At 41.1% G+C, this 7708-nt stretch overlaps 1 long non-coding RNA gene across 1 annotated transcript in view; it reads right to left on the bottom strand.

The window, feature by feature from the left end:
• Positions 1-1045: 1045 nt before the first annotated feature.
• Positions 1046-7708, bottom strand: part of LOC128805903 (uncharacterized) — a 46571-nt gene continuing 39908 nt past the window's right edge. Inside the window, exon 3 of the long non-coding RNA XR_008436640.1 lies at positions 1046-1110. This is a non-coding gene — a long non-coding RNA (uncharacterized LOC128805903). The remainder of the gene's footprint in view (positions 1111-7708) is intronic.

The following is a 7708-nucleotide window of genomic DNA, read 5'->3' as shown; positions in this document are numbered from 1 at the left end:
TGCTTTGCTGACTAGAACATTTGCTCAATGACAGGCATATTTCCCCACTGACATGGATCTGGTACATAGGTTCAGTACCTGCGAACAGGAAACACATTTTTGTTTGTGGGACTTAATTTATTAAAGTGCTGACATCAGATTTTGCAAAGTCTTACTCTCAGGAGAAGTCACACAGACCCAAGTAGGTTTACTTGTTTAAAAAAGGCCTGCTGGTATCAGTGCAAGGTAGTGAGGATGGATCTCAGGTAAGTATGTAATAATAATGCAATTAATAATAATTAATAATTTATTATCCAGCCTCACAGACAGTCCCCACTGCCTTTCTTGTCTGAAAAATGGGAAAGCCTTTCCCTTTGGGGGGACCTGAGCTAATTATATTTACTGAGAGCCTCATCAGAAAACTCTAATTCACTGCCTGGCAGCACATAGGCATTGAAGAGGTGCAGGTGTAGGGAATTCCCCTGGACAGGCACCAGGCACAGGGGTGTTCACTACACTCCTCATTAAAGTCATGGTACATTTGGCATTTCCTTGATCTGACACCTCTAGCCACCCACGAGAAGAAAGGAACAAGATCCTTAGCAATGCACCTCTGAATATATCCTATAAAATCAGGAAATTCAAGTGCTCACTTCAAATTAAGCCAAAAATCCAAAGAATAAGGTTCCTTTCCTGGCTGTTTCTTCCTCACAACAAGAGAAACTTGAATATTACACTGATAAATTTAAGCTGCTGCATTGCTTAAGCATCAGTGCAAGACTTGATTTGCAGCTCAACAGAGACACAACAGTTCTGTAACTCAGAGCAAGCATCAGGTTTGAGCTGAGTGGCATGGCATGCTGTCCCACACCTTATCACTGTTAAATCTGATCTCCTCCTCCCCTGCTGCATCTAGTTTAAAGTCCGATCAATAAGCCCCACTACCCTTTGACTAAAGACTGTCTTTCCCCTTTGACAGAGGTGAAATCTGTCCGAACTTAGCAAGGCTGGTGTCAGGTAGGCCATCCCTTATCAAAGAAAACAAAAATTTTGGCATGGAGCCATGCTTTAACATACTAACTCTCCAGGGATCTGAAACCATCCATTTCTCTCAATGTCAGTACTTGCATCCTGGAAAAATAGAGGAAAATATAATTATGCCCCTGATTTCCTCACCAACTACCCCAAGGCACTGAAGTCTCTTAAGGAAAAAATAGTAATTACACCTAAATCCAATGACATGGTGATTTATTTATTTAATTTATCAAATGAAGACCTGAATATCAGAATACATTTAAAAATCAGGTTCATACTTATTAGATCTCTACTTTGAGGTAGCAGCTGTATTATTTGAAAAATGTCAAGTAACAAACTGAACTCATGATTTTTTTCAATTGAGAGCTGAGCAGAGTCCTAACAAGTTTTATTAACTTGGCATACTGAGTACTTTCACAGACTTACAACATGCCAGAAAACACGTCATGGTTTTCATTCATTTGCTTGCATTTGCAATGATTTGGCTGAGTTTTCCTCAAAAACTGTTTTCAAGCTCCAACTTGCTCTGGACTCATTCCTGGGTGAAAACTCACGTTTGCTCATTTCCCTACCTTGGCCCTGTTCATTTTACTAGGTCAGCTGCAACAGACCATATTGTTGGAAAGCAGAAGACAGAATGAGAAGCCAGAAGCTCTTTGCTTTCCAAGGCACCTGTATACTAGTCCTGGCTTTTCCAGTTTTGTTGCATCAAGCTGGTCAAGTCCCTGCTCCAGCTCTGCAACCCTGTGAGGTCACTGGCTGAGGACCTGTCCCTTACAATGCATTGCACAATCAATAGCACAACAGGGCCTTGATATTGATTAGAGCTGCCAGCTGCCACAATTAAGTACATCTTAACAGCAATAATCAAAACAAATAAGAAATGCTACATGAGGTTTCCAGTGCAGGGAAGGCTTTATGTACTGCACAGTGTGTCTGCAGCAGCAGTGCAGTAACCAATAGCCCTTAGAGGCACAGAAGGAACACGTTCATTAACCAGATCCCACTTGCTGCTGTTTTTTACTGTAATCACAACCCAATGATATTGGCGTTTTAAGAGCAGGTTACTGGGAAGAACAAATAAACAAATAACACATAATGCAATGGTTCTGACTCTCGGTGGAAAACTGCTGCTGTTCCACAACAAAACTGCACTAATTGCACATTCCTTGCTGCACTATTGCTGCAGAGTGCTCCTCCCCTGGGAAGCGACGGGAGAACTTCTTGCTGAACCTTACTTACAGCACCCTGCAGATTTCCCACTGGTGCAGCCAGATAGATGCATTTTGCAAAAGGGGGAAAAATATTCTTTTGCTTAGAGACACATTAAGGGAACCAGACTTTCAGAGAGCTTGTGATGCATACAGCTTATCACTAAATAAAGCATTTTTCCGCAAACCATTTCCTAGGGAGGGAGAGCTAATGTTCTTATTGCTTAAGACATACAAACAACAAACCAATAACCCACATGGAGGGACGTGCACTTTGCTAACTGAGAACTAAGTCATGAAATAGACACCTGGACCCCAATTCAGTCAGACAGTTAAGCTTGACAGCATCAGCACTTATCACCCACAATTTCCTCTTTGACTGGCATGTTAAATGAAGCTGAAAATTGCTTCCTAAACACAACATGCTTAAATAATCAAAACAATCTCAACGTTAGGGACAGACTATTTCCTTTTGTTTCTAGCTAAAAACTTCTCATTTTGTACAGTCAGGTTTCTCAAGGCTTCTGATGCAATCTTTTGGGCAGAAGGATGACTGAGGGAGTGAACACATATTTGCACTGAGCCCTTGATACAAAATTGGTAGCCATGGTCTGCTGTTCCTAGAATGTGTTAGCCACACTGCAGGCCCATGTGTCCTTAGGACATGTGTCTCTGTCCTTAAATTGCTAATACAAGCACTGATACCCTCTCAGAGCTCAGCACTGGACTGCTACCCAGGCATCAGAAATGAGTTTTTCAGAGCAGATTAAATCTCATCTTGGATAAAGAAGATCAGGGGAGTCTGTGAAGCCAAACAAGCTGTTGTACAGATGTAGGAACACACAAACATTGCCAAAAGGGTCTTCATACAGATGTCACAGTACCTTTATGCACAGGGCTGGTAAGGATTTTGTATCCACACTGGAAGCCACGCAGAAATTTCCCAAGATGAGATTCCATCTCTTCCCAAACAGTGAGTTCAAATAAATTTGGATGTGTCTATATGAGCTCAGAGAACCAGGCAGAACTGGCACACTGAGATGCCAAGGAACTTAGTGGGCCTATGGCAGATGCTCCAGAAAAACACACCAAGTCCCTCAGAAAGAAACCACAAGTAGTTGTGGTGGTTCAGGGACGGTTTCTCACCATCACTCACACCAAGCTTATGTGAGGCTGCAGTGCTGCTTATCAGCACAAACAACAGAGGACGTAAATGCTTTACAAAATATTGTAAGCAGCTGAAAAAGTAAGATTTTGCAAAGACTCACCTCAGCATTACAGTGACACATCCTTTTCTTTAATGTAGCCATATTGTTAGGAGTGCTGCCTTTATCCTGCTAAGTGCTCACTGCTTACAAACACCTACCCAGCAGCTACACCAGAGGCCAAGCCTTACTCAAATTTGTTCCTTTAAGCCCTGTTGAAGAAAAAATGCCTTCCTCAAGTTACTTGCTTGTGGCTTCTGCATTATCCAAGTGGACCCTTTGAGGCTGTGCAAAACCTTTGCCTCAGAAAAGAGGCGACTTATCTCAGAGGAGAGCCAGGGCTTTATTTAATCACATTTATCCTTCCTGCATTTTTGCACCTTGACAGCTTTAAGCCTTTCTTGACTTATTTCCTTTGAGAATTGTTAATTCATTCACCTTTTGATCACCTTCTCCTGTCTGCCTCCAATCTCATGAGCCATGAAAGACGTTATATCTTCCAGCTGAGAGTATATACAAGGTATCTATCCAGACCTTCTATGTAATAAAAGAAGTATTTTGGGAACCAGATACCTTTAATAATGCAGAAGAATATTCTCCTTCCAGTGGGAAGAAGGAAAAAAAAATCAAGATAAACAGTTTAAAACAAAATGCTATTACTTAATTTTCTCTGCTTAAAAGATAAATTTTAAAATGAGGTGATCTCCTGGAATTCAATCTCACAATCTAAAGTTCTGGGATGCTGCAGAGTGCAATATGCACCTACAAGGGATATTTGAAAGATAACGAAATAAATTCTGCCATCAAAAAAATGTAGACAGACCCCAGGAACCATTAAAAGTTTTATCAATCCATTCTGCAAATAGATACTCTATATTGGCAGTTCTCTTCATCAAGCACATTTCAGGAATAATAAACTGGTAAAATACCAGATAGTATGTAAAGTGAATTGATCATGATGTCTGAGTGCCAATATAGGAAGCAAATAACCTGAAGTAGAAGAGTTTTTTAATCCCATAGTAAAGTCATAGCATCATCTGTAACTGGAACTTAAGTGAGAACAAAGTAAAATAATTCAATTTTAGGTGTACAGATTTAGCAGATGGGACAATTAATCTTCAGAACCAGCACAGACAAACAATTTGGGTGGGGTTAGAGTTTTGCACAGCCTAAGCACTGTTGCTCTGCAAGGTAGCAACTGGAAAAGCTTCACACAGCTATGATAGGACAATGACAGGTGCTCCATGATGGATATTTGTGTGGGAGACCAAGTTTGTGACTGAGCAGAATAGCCTCTTCATCTGTGAAACAATTTTGGCCGTGGTTTGTGATAACCAGTTATGGTGGGATTAAGGGCCTCACTAAGTTCTGTATCCCTCAACAGCGTAGCTGACCTCATTCAGATGACAATTGCATGAAAAAAGCCTCATCCCTCTTAACCTGCCTCAGCAGATAATCCATCCTGCTTGCTGCAGTGCTGAACTCCAGCTTGCTGAAACAAATACCTCTTTGTTCATCTGCTTAATCCCCAAGGGCAGCAACCAGGTCAAGATTAACAGACACTCCCTGCTGGTTTTTTTTTTTTTTTTTCTCGTGACCTTTAAAAGCCAACATGACACATATACAGAACAAGCTCTGAGAACACACACACAGAGAACCAGAGCCCGTGCTCCCCAGTCCAAGCCCAAACATAAAATGCCCATATGTCCTCCTGGAGCTTTGCAGACCATTGGAGTAACAAGTCCCTCAGACTGCCAGGCAGATGCTCTTATCTGCTCTAACTCCCCCAGGAAAGGACAACCATTAAAATAAGCACCAGATGGCCAAAAAGCCAACCTGAGAAATGAAGGGAAGGTCTTCTCTGGAAAGTGCTCACACATCTAACACTGGTGACAGAACCTTCTGTATTTCTCCATTTAGTCTACACTACTAATGACTCCAGCAACACATTTATACCGTAATAACTTAGGCACCATCCTTCAACTCTGTGCATGAATCTATAGCTTAGTCAGTTCTAGATGTTTGTAATAGTAGATTACCTTTTTATCCCCCTTGCTCTAATTCTTGAGATGAAAAGTTGTTACAAAAATCACTTGCTAACTAATACAGGTTCATCAACAATTTGCATTTGCTAATGATATTTAACAGACCACAGTGATTGCTGTCCAGAATTCTTCTAAGAGGCAAAACAAACATCTAAATTATAACTTTCTAACATCTGCTTCCTCTAGGGGAGGATTTGTATGAGGTTCGACAGATGCAAGAGCTCTGAAGAATGGCTGTTACAAATGAGCCAGATAGCAGAGTCTTGGAAAAAGCAGCCAATCTCAGCTTATTGAAATGAGCTCCAACCCGATGCAGAAATAACACACAGCTGTTCCTTCTGACTGCTGTTCAGAAGAGAGATGGTATCTTGTGATGGTATTAATAGATCTCATTTTCCAGGTGGTATGCAGAGTAAAAGAGAGCTCAACTTTTCATCTCATTTGATGTTTTTTATAGTGTATTAAACAAGATTCCAGCCCCCCACCAATCTACAAGCAAGCCAGTGTAGCAATGATAGTGCTGAGCAAAACAGTCAACAATTACCCAAATCCATACATTAGCTTTTCACTCAAAACATGATTTTGTGCATGCCACAGTAGGAGCTTTTAGGGTCATAATGTCTTCAGAGAAGTGAGTGATAGTTCTGTGACTATAGCTCTTCAATTCAACATAAGTCTTATTACAATTTAACATAAAATTTATTTACTAAGCCCAGCATAAAGAAAATTTTACGTTAACATAGTAGCAACTCCTTTGAACAATAATTTTAAATCTGCCTATACACCCTATTCCCAAGACACTCCTCGTAAGAAATAGCTTCCTTCTGGAGAGACTGGAGGAAAGAGGAATACCTATGTTTACCAAAAGTCCTACAAAAAAAACAAAAACAAAAACCCAAAACAAAACAAACAAACAAACAAAAACAACAACAAAAAAAACCCAAGAAAATACATACCTTTTTAAAAAAATTGTTGAGGTAGGAATATTGGGGTTTTTTTCCATTTTTTAAAAAAAGGAATTAGTGAGAAGATGTAACAGGGCTCCTGCTTGTTTGTACATCCTTTCAAACAAACACCAGGATCTGAAACAACAGTGCCATAACGCTTACAGCTGGGGAAAAAAGCAGGAAAAGCAGATACTTTATGGCCAAGGAAGTCCCATGAAACCCAGTGACAAACTGCCTGCTGCCATGGACTGGTGGCCTTAATTAATGATGCACTGATCCCTCCTCAAACCTGTGCAGTTTCATTATGGTTTTGGGCCATGGGAGGACAAAGAGCTGGGACTTGGGTTGATCTCTGCAGGACTGCATCTCCAGGGCCAGCTGCTGACTCTTCCTAAAGAGGTGGAGAAGGGCTCGGCAGATCTGTTCTACTGGTCTCCAGTCAAAAGGTGAGTTAATGTTCTTGGGCAGGAGTGAGGCCACATGCTAGCTGTGTGCTGAGCTGTGTGTTTTAGCGCTGCTGCTGCTGCTGCAGGGAAGGCGTGTTTGACCACATAACCACTTCTCCCCTGTGTGGGAGAGCCTGTCCATACAATTGCTTCCCTTCAATTTTGGGTCAAGCTGTGCACAAATCTCATGCAGGCCGTCCAAATTGGATGTAGGGTATAAAACCACAACCACATCTGTTTCTCATACTGTTCCACACAGTTCTGCACCCTTCTGGCCTCACAGTGCATAATATCTGTTAAATTCAGTCTGTGTCTGACAGGATAAATTCTCATTAGCACCTTGTGCTTTCCCTTCTGAGACCCCATAGGAATAACATACATTACTTGCCAACCTAAATGGCACTTTTCCTTGTGCCCAGCCTCTGGCACTTAGAGAAATAAAGGGCAACTATCCTGCAAAAAGAAGCACCAGCATAACTTGCAGAATTTTATGGCTGTAAGTGGTGAATAACTTTAATCTGTGCCCAATGTGACAAGATGCTTCTCAGCTGCCAAACTGAACAAAAGTTTGGTGGGCTCACAGCACCAGTGCAACATGCTGGGTAATGCTGTTGCTGTTGCTTCCAATAGTAGGGAAAACATGTTACCCACAGGAATACATATGTATTGCCTACCACCTAGCCAGGAGAGAGAATATAATTTGCAGCAGTATAGAACACTACATTATCTGTTTTGAATTTCTTTGTTTTACTCAATTTCCCTTAAGAAACCTTCACCAAAGCGTCTCAAAACAAAGGTTAAACATTTAACCCCTTTGTTTCACAGATGCACTGTCATACA

Source organism: Vidua macroura, chromosome 4 (genome assembly GCF_024509145.1).
Source record: "Vidua macroura isolate BioBank_ID:100142 chromosome 4, ASM2450914v1, whole genome shotgun sequence".
Lineage (NCBI taxonomy): Eukaryota > Metazoa > Chordata > Aves > Passeriformes > Viduidae > Vidua > Vidua macroura.
The sequence above is the reverse complement of the archived record's forward strand: the minus strand, read 5'-3'. Positions and strand labels throughout refer to the sequence as shown.